At 44.5% G+C, this 26,032-nt stretch overlaps 1 protein-coding gene across 1 annotated transcript in view; it reads right to left on the bottom strand.

Annotated features, from left to right (window-relative positions):
- Positions 1 to 26,032, bottom strand: part of LOC138301557 (HAUS augmin-like complex subunit 4) — a 147,079-nt gene that overhangs the window by 104,492 nt on the left and 16,555 nt on the right. The window lies entirely within an intron of this gene.

The raw sequence follows: 26,032 nt of genomic DNA, 5'->3' as shown, positions 1-26,032 counted from the left end.
CGTTGTGTTTTGGGGCATTTCCTGTCGCCGGCGCTAGGCCTACCCACACAAGTGAGGTACCATTTTTATTGGGAGACTTGGGGGAACACAGAATAGCAAAACAAGTGTTATTGCCCCTTGTCTTTCTCTACATTTTTTTCCTTCCAAATGTAAGAAAGTGTGTAAAAAAAGACGTCTATTTGAGAAATGCCCTGTAATTCAGATGCTAGTATGGGCACCCCGGAATTCAGAGATGTGCACATAACCACTGCTTCTCAACACCTTATCCTGTGCCATTTTGGAAATACAAAGATTTTCTTGATACCTATTTTGCACTCTTTATATTTCAGCAAATGAATTGCTGTATACCCGGTATACAATGAAAACCCATTGCAAGGTGCAGCTCATTTATTGGCTCTGGGTACCTAGGGTTCTTGATGAACCCACAAGCCTTATATATCCCCGGAACCAGAAGAGTCCGGCAGACGTAACGGTATATTGCTTTAAAAAAAATCTAACATCGCAGAAAAAAGTTACAGCGTAATTTGTGGAGAAAAATGGCTGTTTTTTTCCCCTCAATATTTTTTTTATTTCAGCTGTTTCTGTAGAAAAAGCTTGTAGGATCTATACAAATTACCCCTTGCCAAATTCAGAATTTTGTCTGCTTCTCAAAAATGTTTAGCTTTCTGGGATCCAGCATTGGTTTCACACCCATTTCTGTCACTAACTAGAAGGAGGCTGAAAGCACAAAAAATAGTAAAAATGGGGTGTGTCCCAATAAAATGCCAAAATTGTGTTGAAAATGGAGTTTCCTGATTCAAGTCTGCCTGTTCCGGGAAGATGGTGATTTTAGCACTGCAAACGCGTTGTTGATTCCATTTTCAGGGGAAAAACCACAAGCCTTCTTCTGCTGCACTTTTTCCCCATTTTTTTAAAAGAAAAAAAAAAACACGAACATTTTGCTGTATTGTGGATAATTTCTTGGTCTCCTTCAGGGGAACCCACAAAGTCTGGGTACCTCTACAATGCCTAGGATGCTGGAAAAAAAGGATGCAAATTTGGTATGGGTAGCTTATGTGGACAAAAAGTTATGAGGGCCTAAGTACGAACTGCCCCAAATAGCCAACAAAAGACTTGGCACCTGAGGGGGGAAAAGGCCTGGCAGTGGAGGGGCTTTTCCTTTTTGTTATTTATACTTCCCCCAAACGTGAGAACGGAACGTAATTGCCATGCAGGGATGGATCCGTCTACTGAAGCTGTGCCCAATCATTCATCTTCCCCAACTTTTCTGAAGGGTCACTCCCCTCTGTAGGACATCTGGGACCGAGTCCCTCAGTACAGCAAACCTGCGACCCTCAGCCTATGAAGACGGATGCGCCCCCAAACCTCCCAATCCCCAGTATGATTTGTATTTTTAATGCTGCCCTATCTCCGGGATAAAGTGAGGGGGAGGCAGCGGTGCATACAGCAACCTTTGGAAAGGTAGGGGATTAGAGGCTTGTAAATGAGATTTTTACAAACGGAAGTCCGGGGAGTTAAAGAAAACACGCCCCCTATCCCTGGCCTCTGGCTTACTTACAAACCAGGCCTAGTGCTTATGCCAAAAATCACAGGCTGGAGGTACAGAGCGGGGCTGCAGGACGGCACCCAGGGGCTGTCATGAGGGGGGGGGGGGGGTGTTTGCGGAGGGGGCACTGTGGCTTCAAGGAGTAGGTGGGTCTCAAAAGGGCCTGCCAAAAAGCCAGGAAACATTAAGTTGCTATCTTCATCAGGTGTCATAACCCTGAAGGCCATCTTAGCTTAGTTATTACTGGAGAATGCTTAAAGTAAAATATGTTTGAGAGCATCAGTGATCATGTTTAAGCTTGTCGAAGATGTATGATAGCATGACTAACTTCCTGGAGAGACACTGTAGGCTAAATGGTGGACCTGTAAGTGCGTTTTGGGATAAAATGGTGAAAAATGATGATCTCTGCATAAAGGATGATGGGTGTTTGGATGTACAGTGATAAGTATGGGTACAGGATGGTAGCTGTATTACCACTTGGTGTGGGTATATAGCACCGTTGTGTTATATTAACATGACTATGTGGCTGATGGGGAGTGTGTGGGCATATAATGATGATTGGAACATAATGTAGTTAGTAAATTGTGTTTTGTAGTGTTTAGAATGTCTGGCACTACTAAGACTGTAGGCTCGCTAGGATGTATTCAGACCTAGTACGGCAGTTTAGTGACAAGAAGTGAAGGTAGCGCCGTACGCTGTGCATCTCACGACCGTAGTTTTTACAACGGAACCACCATTAACATTATTTAATCAAAACTTCCTTTCAACTTAAGTTTAATACATATATATACATAACTATGCATGCATAGATATAAATATATAACACTCTGGTCACTGTATCGTTATAGTCCAGTCTCCATTTCTAAAGATAAAGCCATTTGTTGTTTTGCTAATAATGTTGCTGCCATTTGACAAATCTGAACCAAACTTTTACAGTAAAATATTGCATTCAGCTTGGAGTCGGTCCATGTTTTTGTAGATTGGTCAAGGGTGAGTGAAAATTAAGAAAGGTGGGGACAAAAACTGGTGTATCTTAACTTAAATACGACTATTTGCTTTTGCTCTTTAACAGTGGTGTAACCAGCCCTTAAAGGACCCCCTTGCAGGGAAACATGGGGGCGGCCCCGCCACACTGCCATCTCATCCTTGTGCTCCACTATCTTCCTTTATGATGTCTCACAGAGCTTAACTATCACACAGTCTGCACAGCACCACGGATTCTGTATCTGGCGAGTCATACCTTTCATGTTCCAGGCCTCACAGCTGGTATCTGTCAGACTACACAGGTTTGATAATGCGGCCTTAGACAGTAGACCTATTCTGCAGGTTAAACTGCTACTGTTACATGAATGTGTAACCATCACATTGCTTAAAGACTGAGTTGCCCGATCTCTCAAAGAATCAGCAAGAATGTGACATACCCTTGTCCCCTGTTCTCTGATACGTGATCAATCAGAGGTTTTCAACACAGAGGCCTTGCTTGGATTATTTTGATTAACTGTAATAGTTTCAGCTGTGGAGTTAATCTGGTTACATGCTACATTAACACTAGGGCCACCCACAGCAAAAAGAACAAAGTGGTGGTGGGGGGGGGCTGTTGTCTGGCCACGATCAGCGATGGCCGCCTAAGGGAAGTGCTCCGCAGGGCGGCAGGCGCTCTCCCCGACACAGTCAAGAAGAGCGGAAGCGGAGATCGAGGCCTGCGGCAAGACGGTGAGCCGCAGTCTCGAGTGTGTGGGGGCCTAACCTGGGAGGCACGCCTCCCTCTGCTGCGAACCTCGGGGGCGCCGGGCGTCTGGAGGATTACTCCTTGCCCCCCCGCTCACCGCCAAGACACGCGCCGAGGATGAAGGCGCGGAGGAGCCGTGGACCCTGCCGGAGGAAGTGCGCTATCCCAGAGAAGATGGGGAGGAGCGAAGAAGGCACCAGAGGCCCGCGGCGAGCTGGTAAGCCGCGGCATCGATTGATTGGGAGATCCGGTCCTGAAGTCGGACCATCTCTTTTTGTGAACCCTTGGGCGGGGGGCGCCCAGGAACGCTCCCGTCTGCCCCAAAGCCCTCAAAATACAGCAGGGAACCCCAAAACCCTTCTGCCCGCGAGAGCATCGGCGGGGCCCGTGTAGCCCGCGAAGACGGATCGGAAACGCTGCGAATCACAGAGCCCCCCCGCCCTGAGGACCGAGGACCCTGGACACACGCGCGCTCCTGCAACGGGTCGAGTGAGGGCACCGCATAGACCTGAGTTGTGGCCCTTGCGGCTGCACCTACCCCTCTACTCCCTACCTTATTTTTTCAGGGTGGAAGCCTACAGGGAGAAGAGAGAAAGGTAGAAAACAGTCAGCAACAATACAAAGCTCAACAACAAACAAAACTACTAAACAAAAGTTAGAAGACAAAATAAAGTTAAATAAAAAAAAAAAAGGAAGGAACAAAGAAGAACAAAAAAGTGTTGAGGAGAGGGGAAGGGGTGCAGCACTAACAGCTGAGCCCTTGAACACCCAGGGGACTCGACTTAGAGGGCGCACCCCACCAGCACTCCTACTCCTTCTCCCCTACGGACTTCTTCGCGGAGGCGGGGGACGACGAGTGGCAAGCGGTCCCCTTATCAGTGCCCGCTCGGTAGTGCCTCTACTCTGCCCCACTTCCTCTTTTAGAAAAGTGAGGGGATAACAGGGATCACCTGAGTCTGCACCTAAAACCAGGTTCCATACTCTGACTGTGTACTTCATTGTCAGTCTTCTGAGGTTGTCCTGGGAGATGAAGTACCCACATGACCTTGTTGACCGCCTGGTGCTCCCCCCCTCTCTTTACTTTTCCAACCCTAATCACGCTTCCAACAGCTGCCACGTCGAGGACAAGTACCCTTCAAAATCCTTCCTGTGTGGGGGAACCTGCAATGCCGAGGGGCAAGGCGACGGGCAAATCATCGGGTAAACCAGCCCGTCAATTACTCTTTTCTGAAGCACTGCGACAACAGAAACTTCCTTTGGCGGAAGACCCTCCACCACGCCCCAACATCACTGGCAACATGGTGGAGGGCACGCAAGGGGCGCCTATGGACCGTATACTACAGGAGATATCAGCGGTGGGACGCAAACTGGAGGGGATGGTTAGCGCCATGGCGGCACTGACGGCAGAGACCTGATCTATGCGCTTGGAGATAGCGGGGTTCCAGTCGCAAATCTCAGGGTTGGATCAATGGGTCACAACAGTGGAAACCCATGTAGCTTCCTGGACCGACAGATCAAGAATTTCTGCACCTCCATAGCAAACTGACTGACTTGGAGGATAGAAGCCGTAGGAACAATATTCGCCTTCTTGGATTTCCGGAAGGCATAGAGGGCACGGACACACTCTCCTACCTCGGGGACATACTCCCGAAGCTAACCGACATAACATTTGATCCTCCTCTGGAATTTGAAAGAGTGCATAGTCTAGGCCCAAAGAGGCAAGACGGAAAGGGACGCCCTCGCCCAATCATAGCCTGTTTACTGCGCCACGGACAGGCTTGTCAATTAGTGCAGGCAGCCAGAGCGCAAGGTCCACTCCGGCTGGGCACCCTGGAAATCCGACTCTCAGCTGATTTTTCCAAAGAGACTGCAGATAGAAGGAGAGCTTTTCTTTCCCTCCGCCCTCGCCTCCGCCACCTGGATGTGAAATTTGGTCTGTTCGAACTGGCCAAAATGTGGATCACTTAGAACGGCGAAACACAGACCTTTTACAACCTGGAGGACCTGAGAATATTCCTAGAGAGACTTCAGGAACAGACACAACCTATGGAAACAACAGCCCAGACCCCCCAGGACACACGGGGCCTATCCCCGGAAGTCGGTCACCTAGAAACCGCATCTAACCTGGAGGGAGGAGCATTCATGGATACCCAAAACAGGGGTACGCTTCCTTAAGGTACTAAGATGTCTGATTCGAACAAGGCACCGGCAGTGCCTCTACGGATCATATCATGGAATGTAAATGGCCTCACCCACTTCATAAAGCGGAAAAAAGTTCTGTCTTACCTTAACAACAAGCGGGCCGACATTGCCCTCTTACAAGAGACACACCTGGACAGACTAGAATCCGATAAACTACGACGGGATTGGGTCGGCACCGTCCTATCTAGCTGCAGCTCAGACTTCTATCACTAGGTTTATTGTGGGTAAAGCGAGTGCAGCAAAATAGATTTTAGTGTTAGATGTAGGAAGACATTAAGATTACAAAAGTACACTCCCCACACACATACATCCAGCCAACAGAGCCCCATATTAAGTGTGGCAGAAGCAGTGCTTAATGTGTAAAAAAAAAACACAAAAAAAACAGGTGCCGGTGACCAAAGCCCTACTTTTATACACTTGGCTCTTGCAATTAAATGTGCGAAGATGAAATACTAAACCTACATAATCCTGAAGCCATCTCAGGACTTTTCAATCCACTTACAGCCACTCCCTGCCCCTTCAGCTCACTCTGTAGCTTTCTGCTTTCCCCGATTGTGAAGCTTTTTCATTTTTCTCTTCCTCCGTCTTTCCCATATGTGTCTGTTGCTCGCAGTAAATGCCTGAGGCAGAAAAATAAGTGCAGGCCCTCAAAAAGTGCTGGTGCTCTGCACCGAAAACAACAAGCACAAATTAAGCACTGAGCAGAAGACATTTGACTTCTTGAAAAATGGCAAACATGGGTAGGGGTGGCCCTGGTAACTGTTACCTCGTTGGTTAGGGCACATTCCCAGGAGTCATTCCCACCCACTCGCTAGTGCAAAGAATCAATGAGGCATCTACAGGCATTCACTTCAGAACAAGCTCTGCAACTTCAGAGGATCAGACGGGGACTTCAACTGCCATCTGTGGCTTTAGAGGAGCCCTGAAGGACTGGACCTGTGCACTCAGCTGACCAGTGGCAACAGGAGCTGGAATGGATCCTGCTGTTGGCCTCTGCCCAACAACCTGTGAGTATCTAAAAGGCTTTCCCTCAGGTGCTGGGGAACACTCCTGTGGTGGATTGGGAATTAAACAACTATGTTATAAGGTCAATTCTTTTACCAGAACCAAACTGCTTGGTGTACCAGACCCGCACTCATGGAAGTCAGCATAAAATTGCCCATGGGCCCCAATCTGTCACAACCATTGATCATCACTGGTGCTTTGTGCCTTTTAGTGCTATTTCTAATTATAATGTTTAAAAAAAAACAAATCTCTGGTTCCTTTGGGGGATTTTTGTGATTTTGTTTATTAAATCTTACTCTAATTTGGTTTCTGGTTATTTATTGTTTTGCATTTTAACTTTTTTGGTACTGCATAAACATTTTAAACACTGCCTTAAGTTACACCAGTCTGCTGTGTGCAATAGCTATGCTGGGTTGAGCTCAGGTGAATTTAGTGACCCTGACAAGGGTTATCATTGTTCCTTGTGGTAGGTAGTCACCAACCCAAATAATAATACAATTTCTTGCAGTGATCGTTTAGATACTCTTCAAAATCTTGATGTGGGTCTTAATTGCATTGAAGAGTACACAGAACACTGCCCAATTAAATGGCATTTCAAAATGTGTGTTATTCAAAAGGCTACATGACTAACCTCCCTGCCCCCACCCCGCCCCCAATTGCTTCTTACATGGCCCCACTGTCTAAGAGACAACAGTGAAGGTGAAGTTTCTAATCCAAAATGAACAGTAACCTGGCAACACATACAGTGACACAAATTCACACTTGCATCCTTTGTAATGTTGTGGCTGTGTATCTCTCATAGATCACATGAAGGCCAAGATCCTGAAATGTAGTCCATACAGTATGGATACCTTGGAGTACTACCTGTTTTGAATCTGCTTTCAGAAGGCATCCATCTGGGCAGGGACATGTGAACATTCCTCTTGTACTGAGGTGGGCTGCCACTACCAACATGCTTTTGCATTAAGTCCTCATGAATTCTAGGCATTCTGGGGGTCATTCTGACCCCGGCCGGCGGCGGAAGCCGCCGGCCTGGCTGGAACCTCCAGAATACCGCTGCGCGGTCAAAAGACCGCCGCGGTTATTCTGAGTTTCCCGCTGGGCAGGCGGGCGACCGCCAGAAGGCTGCCCGCCCGCCCAGCGGGAAACCCCTTCCCACGAGGAAGCCGGCTCCGAATGGAGCCGGCGGAGTGGGAAGGGTGCGACGGGTGCAGTTGCACCCGTCGCGATTTTCAGTGTCTGCTATGCAGACACTGAAAATCTTAGTGGGGCCCTGTTAGGGGGCCCCACGACACCCGTTACCGCCAGCCAGGTTCTGGCGGTCAAAACCGCCAGAACCAGGCTGGCGGTAAGGGGGTCGGAATCCCCATGGCGGCGCTGCCTGCAGCGCCGCCATGGAGGATTCCCCAGGGCAGTGGAAAACCGGCGGGACACCGCCGGTTTTCCGTTTCTGACCGCGGCGGTGCCCATGGGAGCACCGCCAGCCTGTTGGCGGTGCTCCCGCGGTCGTTGGCCCTGGCGGTCCATGACCGCCAGGGTCAGAATGACCCCCTCTGTCTTAGAGACTGGGTCACGAAGACATGCATCCTAATTACAATCGTACAAATCTAGTCCCTTTGCTGGAACTGTAGGAAGAGTTAATGCATTGCCAATACCCTGAGTGGTCCTTTCTTTACCTATTTGCTTGTTGTTCTCTGGTCTAAGATCGATGTGACCTGTTCCCTTTAGATTTTTTTCTTCCCTTGAACAGATGATTCTGTGCATTTGTGGTACTATTTCTGCCCTACTTTTGTTGTATGACGTCTACTTCTCATTGTGGTTTGGTTTCACTCTTGTGGGCTATATATTTAGCACTCATGCATAACGCATTAACATCCTTCACAATAAACGGCACTCATGAGGAAGGCATTATGGCATCCACTTTGGAAAAGCCTGTAGAACAGTAAACTACTTTCAGTTCAGCTCCTGTTGTCTTAAGCATTTTCTGCTTCAACTTCTATTTTATGCACTTGATCTTCAGTACATGATCCAAAAAGCAATAAGTGAATGATAGATTTAAAATAATTTTCTGGGTGCCAGGGTTTAACCTAGTCAAACATAGCCATAGGAGCAACTCATCAACACCATATGGAAGTATCCAAAGGAGAGAAAGTCACGTCAACTGTTGTGCGGATTTCTCAGTTTGTCAAAACCTTCTTTACAATATCAAAATGCAAAGTAAATCTTAGCATTTTTCATTAGGTAGGCCCACCCTGAATCTTTGGACCAAGTCCCTTAAACATTGGTCATACCAGCTTAGCAAGGCAGTTGAGGTGGCAGCCTGCACTGTAAATGTGAAGTTACTGCAAATGTTCTCAACTGTATTGATGTTTCTGTGGTGTGGGAAAGAGGTCCATCACAGCATAAATGGTACAGAGGGTGCTCTGTATTGAAGAGTTTCCAAAATATACTACTGTGACGGAGGCCGTAAAAAGATTGGTTCTTCTTAGTAGGTGCTTTCTCCATTAATTCTTGTAAAGTGAAAATCTCTACTGAGAATCTTGTTAATGATCTTGTATGGATATGTATGAGGATGGCCCCCATGATGCTTCTGATAATAAGCCTGGCATCAGAGTTCTTCCAATTGTTTTAGGTGTTCTTCATCTTTCTTGCTGTGCTGTTCTTCACCTATCTAGTAAGCGCTGGGTACGGTCACCCAGGTTTCTGATGGTTCCTTTATAGGCAGATCACTGTGCCTCACTATTTGTGTGCTTTAAGGGGGTCGATAAGATTTCAGTTTCTGAGTTCACTTTGGAGAGTATGGCTCCTCTTCAACCAGTATTCTTCTTTATGGTAGCAAGTAAATATGCTTTGTCAGTATCAGCCAGCTTGACGTCTAAAGGCCTAACGCTACAGGTCTCAGCATTGTGTGCCATGACAGCCAGCCCCTGAATGTCACAGACTTCAATGATCTTGGTTGATGAACTCATGGACATCGTATGCCACAATCTCAATAAAGATGGCAAATATGCTGCAGTTCCTTGAATAATTGCTTTAATAGCACAGAGGAATGGTATTTATAACAAATAGTGTTCTTTCTTTTTATAGGGCTTTCATATTTGAGGTTTAGGCAGGAATTCTCCAAGAACTTTCATTCAGCTTTGGAACAACAACTGCAGTGTCACGGCAGGCTCTACAATGATACTTGCATCACAGGTTTATTGCTTCATGATCCTTTAATATCGCATTGAATACATTTTTGCCAGACGACACATTTGGCATTTTATACCAAGTAGACAAAGGCTAAAGCGATGACCATGAAGATCTCTCAGATGTATTCTTGACACAAGACTATAAATTAGGAAGGTACTGTGGTTATTTAGAGACATGTAGCAAACTTCACTGAAAATGTTAACATGCATAAAACAGAGAAACAGCAAAGGATGTAGAGTGATTTCTTATTAAACATAGGTCCCACTAAACTTTATCTAGAAAAGCAATCAATTGGCACTGCTCTGCTCTATAATCCTGTACTCCTGTCTTCATGTAGCAGAAAGATACACAAAGAGCCGACACAACAGGTACCTTCCATCCCTCTGCATAGTTTCTTTGTTTTTTTTAATGAGAAATAGCAACATTTCCAAAATCGTCTGCTGTTCTGGGCACATTTAATTGGACACTAATAAAACATAATACAAGAGAAAAGAGAATGCACCAGATTCCCCTCCCCCCCAAAAAAAAACCACACACCCTTTTGCTATCAAAGCAAAGTTCTCTTTCATTATCTGAATTGAAAGAAGCCCACCCTCATTAATAAATCTGAGAGGCTGGCATATCACTTGTGTTAAGTGATTAATGAATCAATTTGAACTATAGAGTGTTAGCATTCCTTACATTTTCAGTGAAAATGTATTACATACCTACGCTAGCGTCTACAGATTTACTCGGAGGTCGAAGCAGACAGTGTTGTTTTGAGTACTGACTGAACAACTTGGGCCAGTTCCCTTCATTTTGTGGACTCAAATATGTAGAAAGATACCGGTTTTCTAATTCTTACTTGGTTGTTTAGCTCAGGGTGATCACTCACAAGTTTACTTTTCCTTTCCCTAGCTTTAATCTGCTTGCAAGGAAGTAAACAACGGAGGGGCTGATCATTTTGGGTTCAATTGTGCCATTTTGTTGCACATTTCCGACACTGGAACAGAATCTATCAATAAAGAGTTCAGTTTTACTAACGTTGCACTTAGTTTTACTTTAGCTAATAGAAATTCAGCTTCTAAGTTTTAAGACCCAAGCAGGTTTTCTTTTTTTTTTTACTATATTCGTATAGATTTATCAGAGTTTCATTTTTAAAATGCCAGCCTCCTGTTATGTGCACTTTGAAAAAGAACAATGAACAATGACACCTTCATATAGGATGGATGTCAACTTCTTCTTTCCTCAGGTCCCCATATAAGATAAGGTCTAAATAGTGCCCTTTTGGATGTCTGGGAGCCCTTACTTCGAAGATTTACATTATGAGGGTTAATAGTTTTCTGCAACATTGTTGTAAGTAGTTGCATAAAGAAAATGAATAAATGCACTGAGATGTTAAAATCCACTAGCATCAGGAAATCATTAGTAGGTAATGGCCGTAAAGTTAACAAGTTTTTAACAGGGTCCAAAATGATGCCTATTTTTCCAGAGGACTTCGACAAATCTGTGTTATCTGTTTTAATGTTCACTAATAAGGCCGATGTGCTTCTCAGTGTTAAGTGGCTTTAATTTATTTTTTTATTAGATTCACAAATTGGAGCTACAGGACCACTTCTTTTTTCAAGACTAATAATTCTTACATTGCTATGGTCATTGTGTACAACCAGATCTAATTATAGATGCCAAGATTTTTGCAGCCAGTTTTCCATGATAAATGTGTTGTATTGGGCACTTCAGAATGTGCACTTATTAAGGCAAAGGTGCATTATATTCTTCTAGTCCTGTTATTTATCCATAACACCCCTGTACTTGTAGAATGATTTACATTTGGTTATTGTAGGAGGGATTAAACATACAAAAGGTGACTGGCAGAATGCTTGCAAATAGTTTGACCACTGGCAATTACTTTGAGTAGCATTCCCATGCACTGTTTTTTTCTGGCCACTATGCCATTTCAGATTTCCCCATTCATTTGCATACCAACCTATATCCTTCTCCAATAGGAACAGTCCAGCCGGAAGTGCCAAGCCAGGCCCTCTCTGAAACTGAACACAAGGAACCCACCAGTTTTCAGCCTAGATGGGGCTTCGGGTAAGTGCAGTTTGTTTCCAGTGGGATAGGGAGCACTGTACCTACGTTTACGCATAAAATTGGTCACTCAGGCTGTAACACCAAACACACAAAAAGTAGAGGGAGAAATGCTTGCAAATATTCCAAGCAATGTGGCGAACAGGGCCTTTACATCAATGCCGGCGCAAATGTGGTGGTGCGGCGGGTGCAGCAGCACCCGATGTGCATTTCACGGCTCGTAATTCGGGCAGTGAAATGTGCGACGGGCGGTGCATGGGGGCCCCCAGTCACCCATTCTGCCAGCCTTTCCCTGGCAGTGTAAACCACCAGGAAAAGGCTAACGGAAGGGGACTCCAAATACAGTCGGCGGCATAAGGTGGACCCACTGGGCTGAAGGTGATCAATCTTTGGCCAGGCAGTCTCACACCCCTGGCAGTACAGGTGGTGTACTGGCTGCGATACAGCCAGTTTACCGCCACACTCAGAATTTGGCGGCCTGCTCTTCCACGCTGTCGGCGGTCAGCACCGCCACCGCCAGTGTGGCAGGAACACCAAATTCAGAATGAGGGCCAAAATGTTTCCATTCTGCGGCATAGCATTGTCTAGTATTAGGTTTTCTTGCTTGTTTAAGGTTATCCATACATTCCTGTGGTAAATGCAAATATCCAAATTCTATGACTTCAGGAGTCATATTGCTAGGTTGAGTGATTTAGGATTTGGATGTCTTATCTGTCCCTGTTTTTGTGTTAGAATATCTGGTCTGTTGGGAAGTTTTTGATGAGGAACAACTGAGAGTTACAAAAGTGTTGTATACCATGGTTGACGTGCCCATATAGGGGCTACTAAGATATACTGAGGGAAGATTGTTTTATCTTCCGGACTACGAATGTAAGAGTGGAAGAGGGGGGAAAAGCATAAGCAAACATCCCTGACCAACTCACCCATACAGGGTACCTGGAGGCGAAGTTTTGGCATTTTTTTGTCTTGATATGTTGTGAGCAGATCTATTTGAGGTGTTCCCCAGTTTTTGAAGTACTGTTGAAGGACTTATGGGTGGAGTTCCCACTCGTGTGTTTGTTGATGCATCCTGCTTAGCAGGTCTGCTAAGTGGTTGTCTGTCCCCAGGAGATTTTGTTCCACTATGTGAATATGGTGACGAATCGCCCATTTCCATATTGTTTGTGCTAGGTGGGGCAGTTGTTGAGATTGTGACCCCGCCTGTTTTTGAAGATCGTACATGGCAGTCATGCTGTCTGTACGTATCAACACTGTTTTGTGTTGCAACTGTGAAAGGAATGCTTTCATTGCTTGTAGTTCCAGGTAATTGATATGGAGAGACCGATGAGTATTGTCCCATATCCCCTGAATTGTGAGGTTGAGGAGATGAGCTACCCAACCGTTGTTTGAGGCATCTATTGTGAGAGTGATCTGACGCACAGGGTCTACAATGGGCCAACCCTTCACAAGGTTTGTGATATTCCACCAATGTAGAGAGAGATAGTTCTGGCGGGCCAACAACACTAGATCTTCCATTTGACCCTGTGCCGGACACCATTGATGAGAGAGACACTGTTGAAGATGGCACATGAAGTCTGGCATGAGACACTATGGCAATACAAGATGCCATCATTCCTAACAGTTTCATAACAGTTCTTACGGTGTATGCTGTTTTTTTTTTTTTAATGTTGCAATTAATGTCTGAAAGCTTGGACCCTGTTTTGATTGGGAAAGGCCATTCCTAATTGTATATCGAGGATAGCCCTTAGATTTGGTTGTATTTAGAGGGTTTGCAGATGAGATTTGATGTACTTTATAGTGAGCCCTAGAGAGTGTAGACGACAAATTGTAGTTTGAGTATGTTTTTGACACTGTCTCATCGAAGCCAATTCATTCGCACAATCGTCCAAATAAAGGAAAATGTGAATTTGTTTTCTTCTGAGATGTGCTGCCCCACTGCAAGGCACTTTGTGAATACTCTGGGAGCAGTTGTGACTCCGAATGGTAATACTTTGATTTGGTAATGTTTTCTTGCCACTCAAATCTTAGGTATTTGCAGTGAGCAGGATGAATGGGAATGTGAAAATAAGCGTCCTTTAGATCTAAAGCTGTCATGAAGTTTCCTAGTTGTAACAGAGGAATAACATCCTGAAGAGTGACCATATGAAAATGTTCTGACAGGATGTAGTGGTGTAAGGGTCTGAGATCTAATATTGGTCTGAGAGACACATCTTTTTTGGGTATTAGAAAATAAAGGGAGTAAACTCCTGTTCCTTTGTAGTGCAATGGTACTGGTTCTATAGCTCATTTTAGAAGAAGGGAAGGTACTTCCTCTTTGAGGAGAGTTAGATGATCTTGTGAGAGTCTGTAGGTATGAGGGGGTATATTCGGTGGAGCAGAAATGAGCTCCAGACAATAACCATTTTGGATAGTTTGAAGTACCCATTGATCTTTGGTAATTTGAGACCTTCCCCCTACAGGAGTGGTGTGTGTTAGTATTGTTTGAGGTAAGTCATTGTTTAGGGACGAATGAGGAGCCTGAAGATGTAGATGGTTTTCCTCTTCCCTTATTGTTTCCTCTATACGAGCCCCAAAAGTAACCTCTGGTGTACTGAGAGGTGGGTTTAATTAGATTTTTGGAATGTTCTGGAAATGCTGAGCTAAATCCTCTGGTAAACCCTGCTCAATGAAAATTACCCCTGTGTGTGCTGGGTTATAAAGCTCCCACACCTTTGGCAGTTTGATCCACTTGTGCACCAAATGTATGCTCTTTATCAAAAGGCATATTTAAAACTGCCTGTTGAACCTCCAGTTTAAACCCTGAACATCTGAGCCAGGCATGGCGCCTTATGATGCCACTTGTATTAATGCTGTGTGCTGCTGTATCAGCAGCATCAAGCGCACATTGAATAGAGTTATTGGAAATTGTCTGTCCCTCATTTACAATTTCTACCCCTCTTTTACAATGTTCTTCTGGTAGGTATTGTAAAGGTTCCTCCATAGCATCCCAGTGAGCTCTGTCATATCTGGATAGTAAAGCTTGAGCATTAGCAATTCGCCAGTGATTGGCTGCTTGAGCTGCCACTCTTTTCCCTGCTGCATCTAATTTTTCACTTTCCTTATCAGGAGGAGGTGTGTCTCCTGTTGACTGGCTATTAGCCCTTTGAGTGCAGTAGATGCAACAACAGTGTCTCTGGAGTAATTTGTGTTTTTATATATACAGTAAAGTATCAGTGGGTGCAGCCTTGTACTTTTTATCAACTCTAGGAGTGATAACCCTTGCTCTAATAGGCTCTTTAAATATTTCTTCTGCGTGTCTGAGCATGCCTTGAAGCATTCAAAGGAATTTACTTTCTTTGTGTTGCACCAAGGGTGTCAAATAAAACATCTTCCTCTGTTGGCTCATTGTACATGTGCACATTATGAAATTCTGCTGCTCTAGATACAACCTGTTGGTATGATGTGGAATCCTCAGGTGGTGAAGGTCTAGTTGGGTAAAGATCTGGATGATTTGGTGTAATAGGATCTGTATCATATTCACCCCAAGGTTCCTGTTTGTCTAATGTATCCCCCTATATCTTGACACCTAGCAGGTGGTGAACTAGGTAATGTGAACCCTGAATGAGGGGGAGATGTTGGTGGACTAGTATGTTGTGGAGCAGTAGGTAAAGGTGGAGATGTACGAGTATGAAAATAAGTCTTTTCTTTGGTAATCTTCTTTGGAGGTGTAGAGGAATCAAGACTCTCTTGAAAAGTTAATTTCCTTTTAAAGGTGGTGGAGGTGATGTGATAATCCGCCCTCTTCCTTGTTGAATTTGAAGTCAGCGCTGCCTAACGTCCATAACTTCCAAAATTAGTCCCACCTGTGATGAAGGGGTTGCTATAGACTGTCCAGAGTCACTGAAAGTCTTTTGTGATGTTTTCGGTTCCGAAGGTTTTTGGGATGGAAACTTTTTGGTGCCGAAATATTAGCTGACTGTTGTCTCTTTTTCAGTGACAAACTGGTTGGCACTGAAACACCATATATATTTTTTGTTTTGTCAGTGCCGAAATGGAGGTACTGGAGGTCGATGCAGAAGATTTATCTTTGGCTTTTTTTGGTGCCGAGTGTCAGAGTCACCAGATCCTCGGGGTTTGCGCACATTCCCAACACGTCCTCTAATGAACAGCTCCAAGACTCTGATAGACAATTCACAGAGACTGTGAGAGTTCAAGAGGGGAAGAGGGGATTAGGAAGGGTACTGCTGGGAAGGAGACCTTTAATGGTAAAAAAGGTTAGAACACACAATATAACCTGAAGTAAATATTAATAAACATAGTCTTTCTGAAAATATGAGCAATCTTGAATTGCAGTTTTAAAAAATGAACAGATTTTGTGATGATCAGATACCTGTAATGGAATCAAGATTAATTCAAATAAAACTTTTCTTATTCAAGCATGAATTAGAATAACAAGAATATGCATAATAGGAGCATATAATATTGCATCTATGACTTCCGATCCTATATATATTTTCCTTGAAATGTTTTCAACACAGATGACACTCTTAAACACTAGAGAAGAAATATTTTTCAATGGGTTCAATAGTTCAAGAAATATTTCCCATACTTATCAACTCGAATTGTACTAAGCAATTATTCTGGAATGGTAATATACAGTTCACAACATAAATAAACTCTAGTAAAAAATTGCATGTCCTGCTGACTTGAATGCCACCATGCAAAGTGAAGAAATGGTTGCACAATAAATAGCAACAGGTTTTGAAATTATCTTAAATTGAATTATACATCGTACCACTTCAAAACCTTCTGTTAAATGTCAATAAATAGTAACACACAATGTATCACAAGCTTTTAAAGCTTCATAAACGAACCGCGCCTCATTGCTGATTTGTGATCAATCATGTATGTGTCAATAAATGTCAGCGCGCAATACAACTCAAGATTTCAAAGCTTTTCAGACAAATCGCGCATCCTGTCGATTTGTAAACCTCAACACGTATGTCAATAAACGCTGGCGCGCAATGTAACATGAGTTTCAAAACTATAAACAAATAGCGCTTCTTGACGATTCATAAACATCCATGTACGCACTTTAACAAAATACTCGAGTGCACTTTTTATAACCTTAAAACAAATTGTTGACATAAATAAACGATCAGATCTTAGAATGAGATAATTCTAGATAAAATAAACGGTATTGGGAATAAACCCAAACTACCGTCTTACCACCCAGGAACAAGATGCACCAATGAAGATTTCAAAGCAGAACTGGGAGATCAAAAAGGCCACTGGAACTGAAGTTCTGAAAATAGCTGCTCTTCTGCACTGGAACCTCTGAATAGTGAGCACTGGGAGTTGGGCTGACTCTCCTTATATAGAGTCTTGGCCCAGCCCAGAACCACGCCCAGGCATGTTGCAGGGAAAGTCTCTGGAAGGCCCTGGAAAGAGGCCACACCCTAACCCACTCTGAAAACCTGCAGCAATACCTTGCAAAGAAACCGTATTTGTAAACATATTAAGAATAAGTGTTTAGGATTGAACTCTGTAAAGCAAAAGGGTAAAAGACAACATATCAGCACAATGCATGAATCATGTTATTTTGAAAGTGATGTTTTTTTGCATTTTTTGACGCCAATAGAGCGCGTACAGTTCTGGTGTTGACACCGAGCTGGTATATGAGGCATCTGAATACGTTTCTTGGCTCAGACCGTGGTTGGAAGGCACCAGTGACCTCTTTTGTAGTTGTTTTGTCCGATGGGAAAGGGAGCTTTTTGCTTACAGTTTGTGCTAGTTGCAATGGTTGACTCTCGATATCCGACTGCACATCAGAGTCTGAATCCTTAACGGAGAAGACTCCTCTTGTTCCAAGTCTTTTTGTGTGTTCTCGTCGCTGAAGCTGTCCAGTGTATCATCTTGATGTCAAGATGTAATTTCCATTCAACGAGGTCTTTGATCTCTAAGTGTCTTCTTCGACCAAAAAGAACGGCACGCTTCGCAGGTGTGGTCTAGTGAAAGACACAGATTTGATACCTGATAATGGTCGGTGTGTGGAAACTTCGAATGGCATCGAGGCAAAATCGAAATGGAGTACGTTCCATTAGGGCTGCATTGTTCAATACACGTTGAAGAATTAGGTCAGAAGAGGGCCTTTCAGTTCCCGAAAGGGAAGAGAAATTCGATTCAGTGTATGGAAAAGGAGCCAAAAGTTGAATTATTAAAAAATATGCATTTGGAAACAATACCGACTATGATACTAAGACAGAAAGAATACTGTTCTAGACTGTTTGGAGCCGACAACTCAGAGAGAGAGGAACACATATCCGAACCAGACGGCGGCGAAAAACAAAGGACTTGATGCCCATGCGCAGTATTACCAAGAGGAGGAGTCCCTCGATCCATTGACTCGAAAACTCTCTTTGAACAAAAACAAGTTGAACTACTCCAAACCCAATTCTAGATGCGAGCTTATGCACAGCATGTGTATCTACAGCTACACAGGCCATCGAACATGTGTATTTCAGCCAGCACCCTATAATTAATGCTATAAAATAACAAACCCTTGTCTTTGATCCATTCAACACCGCATCAATGAATTCGCAAAACCCAGTTCTCTTCCAGGCTCTGTTCATTATCAAGAGCTCCAACCACAACCAGTACCCATAAAACATGCCACATTCTCCAACAGAGCAGGAAAAGCCAGCACATTGCCTAGCTGCCCAGCTTCCCCGTCAAGGTCAGAAGGCTTCTCCTCCTGAACAAGAAGGTAGGAACATCAGAGGCATATTGTCAGACTGCCTGAAGTGCCTCGGGGAAGGCAGGGGCTACTGGCTCACACCTGTGGAGGCTGGGGTCAGTTCTCTCTAATGTCCCAGGGTTTGTCCTACAATCGGTCTGCACAACTAGGCCAAGTACCAACCTTTCAGCATTGGTAGAGATGATAAGCAGTCACAGGCGTCTCAGGCAAATTAGTGGTGGGGGGGTACAACAGACTCATCGAAGTGATAATGTGTTTGGCCCACACAGGGCTGCTCATTAAATGAAAAAAATGTTGTTCTCTGCAGTATTGTGTTTTGTAGTGTAATAGAGTATCAGATGCCTGCTAGGTGGGCGTGAAGCTCATAAAGATAAAAGCTCTGGCCCACTCTCACTCCACACCTCGACCTTCTACTTCTTCCCAGGAGCTTGTAATACAGTAACCAGTCGAGATGCAGCGCTTCCCCTCTTGTGCCTAGGAGTCTCTGGTTAGGTTCATTAGCAGTTCAGTGTCTCATCCATCTACAGGGGCGGGACATTAGGTCTTGGCTCAAGCCTCTGACTCACAGTCTTTGCTCACCAAAGACACGCCAGTTGAAGTCTAGTCAAGAAGTTGCCCTACTCTGGTCAGACAAGCAATAGTCAAATGGTGGTGGTCCTGGAGGCAATGGCTGTCTTCTGACTGGAGCCCATCACCCGGACTTAACTACACTGGCAACAGGTAGGCCACAGGGCCAGGCTGTCTACTGTGCCTTTTGGTGGACTTGCAGGGTGGGGGCTGATTTTGTTGCCGTAGTCCTGCTGGCCAAGTTACTACTTGCAGCTCTTCTAAATAAACAATACAAAAACAAATGGTTTTAAAGTATGCCTTAAGCACGCTTTAAAAGCAATTTGTTTTTGAATTTTTAATTTAGAAGCACTGCATGTAAGAATGTGGCCGGCAGATCCCCATCAACAAACCGGTCCCCACACTGCCAGACTAACGAAACGCCCGGTAGCCAGCCTATCCTTGGTAGGCCTTGCAGGTGCAGTGGTACACTTCCTCTGAGCTGGTGAGTCAAGATCGTGGTTGCTTGGGCCTCCCTTTGATACAGCACTGAGCTAATCCTCCCTTCAGTTGTAATTTCGGGCAGTGAAATGGCAGTTTTAAGGTGCTTTTGGTCAAGGTTGCTGCATCTGCTCCGGTGACACCGGTTGTAGGATTCTTCTTTGGTAAAGGAGACTTCTCTGGCATATATCTATCAGTGCCACGTTCATGCTGACAACAGTTACATGGGGTACACCAGCAGGTGTAGAACAACAAAGTCAATCCCTTGTCAGTTGGACAGACGATCGGGCAGAGTCAGACAAGTGTCACAGTCTCTGGTGCATGAATCCCTACCACTAGGGTCAAACGCTTGTGTCCATACCATCAGTTATATCCTCCTGCAGGATTGGCTCGCTCATTCCCTTCTCAGTAAGGGAGGACTATCAAGGCATTTCTGGACCAGACAGGCAGTTCTTCCTGCAGATCAGACTCCAGGTGCTGCCCCCCTCACGTATGACAAGTTAGCTGTCTGGTTGAGTAGGAGTCCTCTGGGTACTCCACGGGACACCACCTCCTTGGTCAGGGAAAATTGAACTGGAACAAGTGTCAACAGCGCCTACACTTGAACAGCTACAGCAGATAGAAGATAGAAGATGGTTATTCTAGGTCTGTATTTTTAGGTCTGCGCCTTTTGGAGTCCTTCTCAAGCCTCTTCCAGACTCAGCCTTTGTCTTTAATGAAGCTCACCACATCAGGGTAGTCTCCAGGTTGCAGCAACCCAACAGAGATACAAAGAGGTGTGAGCGGTCTGCACCAGACTATCACAGTCACACATGATTGTGATTAGGAAGACACAAAAGACTCACAATCCTCCAAAATCTTAAAACCATGATAATAGGAACTACAGTCCCACCCTAAACTCATACCATCCAGCAAATGGAAGACTAATCAGCAGCCCGCCTTTCTGGATCAACTGGTCTAATCAATATTCTAAGTGGAACCCAGTCTCCTCTTGTCTCACATTTAGAGCCTGAGTTCCCTACTTCCAGTCTCAGGAATGTCAGGTGCCTGGGAAAATAACCTCACTCCACCTTGTGCACAGGGAAAGGTCAGGTATTCAAAATGGAACAAGTAGGCCTGTGTGACTGTGGTTGACTCATACCAACATAGAGTGTAGCTCACCCTTCACACACCACACCACACCACACACAAGCATCCATGCCCTCAGGATCTTACACCAGGATTCCAGGTTCAATGTTAGAGGTGGAAAAAGTACAAAAGAGGGCCAGTAGGTTTCTACTCCTGCAGCACAGGTAAAAAGACTGGCCATACTAAGAGTTGTATAAATTGCAGTATGGTGCCACCACCACATGACATACACAAACTTGGGACATGTAGTCCTCTGCCACTATAAGTGTTTCCTCCTCCAAGACAAGGACAGACTCTTGTCACAAGGCAAGCCTAGGCCTTTGCATACACACAGATTTAGCATGAGGCTGGGGGTACAAATCCAAAAACCGGGAGGATAGCAGGAACTCTTATATGGGCACGCAGAGCAGAGGTCCCGTCTTCACATAATGCAGGGGACAGTCCTAATCCAACATATATCTTCCTAGATTGGAGAAGCATCAACCCAGAGACAGGGAAGACTCTAAACCTTGAGACAGAAAAATGGAACACCAACCCATGTGCAGGCCTCATCCCACCACATCTAAAATACTCTACTCCAGTTAGTAGGGTAAAACAATCCCAATATATGTTATTTTATTCAAACTTTGATGTGTAAGAGATGTGAGACACTTGGTATGTAGTCATGATATCCAACAAATAGATAGGATGGTCGACAGGATGTACCAGTATTGTTACTTGCTCCCACACTGACAAAGTACACCTAATTATGGTAACATGGGTATACAGTTGTGACAACACAACAGTAGATTCAAGTCAGCAGCTCTCCTCCCTATTTTCAAAAACCTTGCATCACTTTTATACAAAGACCAAGATTTTGGGCTTGTAAGTATATGCATTCACCTTGCACCATTTTTCTGAAGGAGATAGGGCTTAAGATCTACGTAGAAGACACTACACCCCAAGACACTATTCACTACCCCTCAGCAGTTACACTACAAAAGCAACCCACTTTCCTCTAAAAGGCAAAAGGGAATAATTTGATTCATAAGTTGATTTGATTTTTATTAACCATGATGTAGTTAATTAAAATCTTTAAATAATGAAACAAACAGGTTACAAGTACAAAAGAAACAAGTAAAAGATACCAAAACGCACAAGAATCAGGAGACCTCTTCAGTAATTTGTCTCTCTTGGTGCCAAACGTACTAGAATGAAAAGTGCCAATGCTTGGAAAGTGTAAATGAAGTAGGGGGAGCATTTGGAAATGATAAAAAGATCATGTTCCAAGTGTTACAATTATAAGGTACAACAGCATACAAGAGTCAGAGGATCTCTTCAGTAATTGCCTTTCATGGAGCCAAACATGCCAAACCAAAAGTACCAGCGCGTGGAAAGTCCCAATGGTGGAGGGGGGAGGATTTAGGAAAAAGTCCCACGGATGGGATGTACACCAACTTTAAGTAACTTCTCCGCAATGAGGATACGTTTTACCAGGCTGGCTATTACTTGCAAGCAGAAAAGTAGGGCTTGATGACATGTACTTACTCTTAGCATTAAAAAGATTACATTGAAGCTTCCTGGGTGCAATTTTGAAAATGGGGCATATGCAAAATATGTGCAAAAAAGATTCTTCCAGCCCCTGGCAAAGCCTGCATGATCGCGAGTTTGGTTCTGGGGCCCACAGTGGCAGTTCATCCTTCGTTGGTGGCAGGCTGAAACTTGGCGCTAAGAATCTCAATTTATAAAAGCCTTTAGTAGTTCAAAAAGATAGCTCTGTGGAGGTGGTGATTTATATGTGTTGTTGCATAGCCATGCATGTTTACGCTTTTAAAAGCGTTCTTTGTCTAGCACCCATCATAACAACTTTGTATGTTTGTTCAATGCAAGTTTAAAAGCGTTATGAGGTAGGTGTGCTTCCCAAAAATGTTGCGTGTCCAGCACTTCCAAGGCCTCACTTCTCATGCGCACCCAGCAGTTTGTATGACTGTTGTCCAAAATTTCTTTCCAATTTAGTGCTTTTAGTGTATTCGGGAGGAACATTCTTGAAGATGACAGGTACTTGACAAGGGAGCTTTGCTGTACTAGCCCTTGCTCTTGTAGCCCAAATTCTAAGCACATTTGTGCAGGAGACGTTTTTTGGGGGCAGCGGAATACGAGGCAGAAGCCTTTGCTCTGGGCATTGTTCAAAACCAGGCTTAGCTTTCCCAGGAAGGCTATTGATCCGTAGGCTAGTATTGGGATTCATTTTGCTTTAATTGCTGCCAGGATTGGTTTCCAAGTTGGCGTGAGGAGTTTTTTATGCAGTTTTTAAAAGGCAGTGATGAGTGAGGCGAGGCTTTAGTGTATTTAGATGGAGCCTGGGAGAGTGGCGCTCATGGAGCCAGATCCCCAGGTATTTATAGCTTGAACTCTTTTCTACTGGATTGCCTCCCAGGTGCCATTTCCCCTTCTTTTGATGGCCATTTCCAAGGACTATCTTGGTTTTCTCTAAGTTAACTGTCATCCGGTTAGTTGCACAATAGGCGGCCAGTGTGTTCAGCACGTTTTGCAGGCCAATAGGGGTTAGATTCATGAAGACTATATCATCTGCGTACTGGAGTGTCGTCAGCAGTTGTCCCAATTTTGGGGGATGTGAATGTGCCTCATCCTGTGCTTTACTCAGATCTGAAATGAGGACATTGAACAATGTAGGGTCAGGTACACAACCTTGTTTTAGGCCGCGTCTTGCTGAGGCTGGGCATGTTACACCCTAATTTGTGCACAGGCTAATCTTTGCCCAGGTTTAAAAAGAGTACAAAAGCTGTAATGCTTGCAGGAGATTAGCTGGGATATTCTATGACGCCAATTTATGCCACAGCAAATTCCTGTTGACATGTTCATAGGCTTTTGAAAAGTCAAAAGCACCTATAAAGAAGTTGCCTTTTTCTGAATGTGTTTCTCTGTTACCATGCAAAGGACAACAAGATTGTCTGTCATACTCTACTTGCGGCGAAAGCCTGTTTGGTTGCATGAGAGCCAGCGCGTTTCTTCCTCCCAATTTTCCAATTCCTGCAGTAAGGTGCCAGCAAATATCTTTGCATCAGTATTTAGTAGCACAATCATGCATTAGCTCTCCAGGGCTGAGTAAGGACCTTTTTTGTAAATTAGGTGAAGACTTGCACCCTCCCAATAATCTGGTACGGAATTCTGTAGGAGACAATAATTAAAAAGTTTGCAGAGTAATTTGCTCCACAAGACTGAGTCATGCTTGTAGATTGAAGGTTGCACCACATTTCCCTCAATTTTCTTTATTTGTGCTTCCATAATTGCACAGGGGAAAGGAAAGAGTTTGAGTATCGCTCTTGTTGATTGCAAGTCGCGGTGTATGATCGTCACTGCAGTAGAGTCCCAATATGAGCAAGCCAGGATTGTAGTGGAACGTTAATGCCAGCAACGCAGGTGGGACCATACTCTTACTAGTTAATCAAGGCCCACAGGGCTTTGTTCTCTGATTTGCAGGCTTGTAGAATTTAAAACCAGTCTTGTTCGTTCCTTGCACACCTTGCCTCCCAAATTTCTTTCTTATACTCCTTCCTAAACTCTGTGAAAGTGGGCAATTGAGATCCGGGTACTTGTGAATGTTGCATTGCCTTCACTGTTTTTAATGCCCGACTCTGATGTTTAAGAGCACTGTTGTACCACCTGTTTTTGGCCGAACGTTGGTGAGGCAAACATTGCCATGTGCTTCCACTGAGGAAGTTTTTTTTTTAATTTACTAAGTTTCCCGGGCAGCCAGTGGATTCAGCAGATCCCACATGTTCTGCGGATTAGCCTTTTTCCATCGCTCATATTTTTCTTGGGCGACTTCCATCCATCTTATCTAATTCCAAGTTGCTTCTGGGACTTGAAAGCCTGTATTGCCCCTCTGGGTGACTTGTTTGCTGTTTGTAAACTCTACCATTAGAGGCTGATGGGCGATTTCTCGGCAGTCTTGTGCTGTAAACATTGTGACCCTGTGGAACATGTGAAAAGAGGCAAATACGTAATCCAGTACTGACTGCTGAATTGGATTTCAGAGTTGCCGCCATTGGACAGTCTGTAACAAACCTTCCATTTAGTGCTCCAAGTCCCACTGCTTCGATTGATGACAGCAGCTGGTGATCAGATCTATCAAGAATTGCATATTTTGAGGCCTGCGCAGGTATGTTCCATCTTGCATTCATGGCGTGGGCTTCCATACTGCTCTGATGGTGGTTAGCAAGATTCAGATTGAAGTTGCTGGTCACTATCCATTCTGCACACGAATAACAGCTATTTAGTTCGAGCAGTGCTTGTTTCAAAGTGCTACCGGCACCCTTTGGGTTCAAAAAGAGGTTCACTATCAAGGCTGTAGTTTGCTGAATCTCAGATTGTCAGTTGTTAATTAGCAATGCCTGTATAAAAGGAGAATGTATTTCCTGCTCAGTTAAATTTATAGCTTTGTTGGGGGTCACATATGCTTAACCAGCCTTTGCCGCAGCTTTTTACTGCAGGTTTGTGGAATTGTGCGCATCCCATGAGAGGTGTTTCTCCAAGGCTCAGAGTCTCCTGGAGACATTATGCCCAATGTGTGTAAATAGGTTTCTAGCTTGGGGTCTATTGCAATGTTGGCTGCACCAGAGTTGTGTCATGAGGTCAACACGATCCTGCTCTTGGGGGGGTGTCTGAGTCTCTTGTTGCCGCATGAGTGCATTTGTGGAGAGCAGCTGTGATCCAGTCAAAATTCGTATTACCTGGTGATGTTAAACCAGCACGTCTATTTCCATGTTTCGTTGACAGAGTAATTTTGTATTGTTTGCTGCAATTCGCAAGAACCACTTGCACTCCCCAGCTTCAGAGAAATATCCTCACTTCTTATTGGAGAGGCCAACAACATGTACCCGGGACGCTTATAGTCTCATAAGAACCAGCCAAACATTGCGAACTAGTGCAAAAGGTTCATCCCCCACTCTACATGACCCATAATTTTTGTTGTTGTGGAAGTGTGTTTCGGTAGATTCCCTGTTACCCGCTGGTCCGGCTGGCAAAAAAGCTTCATAGTCTTAAGTCCTTGCTATTTAGTTTGTCAAGGCCTGGAAGGGAAGAACAGATTGAGTGTGTTTGACCTGTTTAAAATGTCCCAGGGGCCTCTGGAGCTGTAAGTAGGGCAAAAAATTAAAGTGGCCAGTGAAGCGGGCAGTATACTTGTCTTGGCATTTGTGCTGCGTTGTAGTTGAGCATTGCTGGAGACCAAAGGATTAACGGTGTGTGGCTAATTTTGCTTTCTTACTTGAGCGAAGTGCCGCTCTAGGTCCACCTTTAAAAGGACTGGTGAGGACTGCCCGAAGTACACTATTTGTTGGGAGTTGCGCTAGGTTGATCCATTATTTTGGGGCAT

This window comes from Pleurodeles waltl, chromosome 6 (genome assembly GCF_031143425.1).
Source record: "Pleurodeles waltl isolate 20211129_DDA chromosome 6, aPleWal1.hap1.20221129, whole genome shotgun sequence".
NCBI classification, from domain to species: domain Eukaryota; kingdom Metazoa; phylum Chordata; class Amphibia; order Caudata; family Salamandridae; genus Pleurodeles; species Pleurodeles waltl.
Note: the sequence above shows the minus strand (reverse complement) of the source record. Positions and strands in the feature narration are given on the sequence as shown.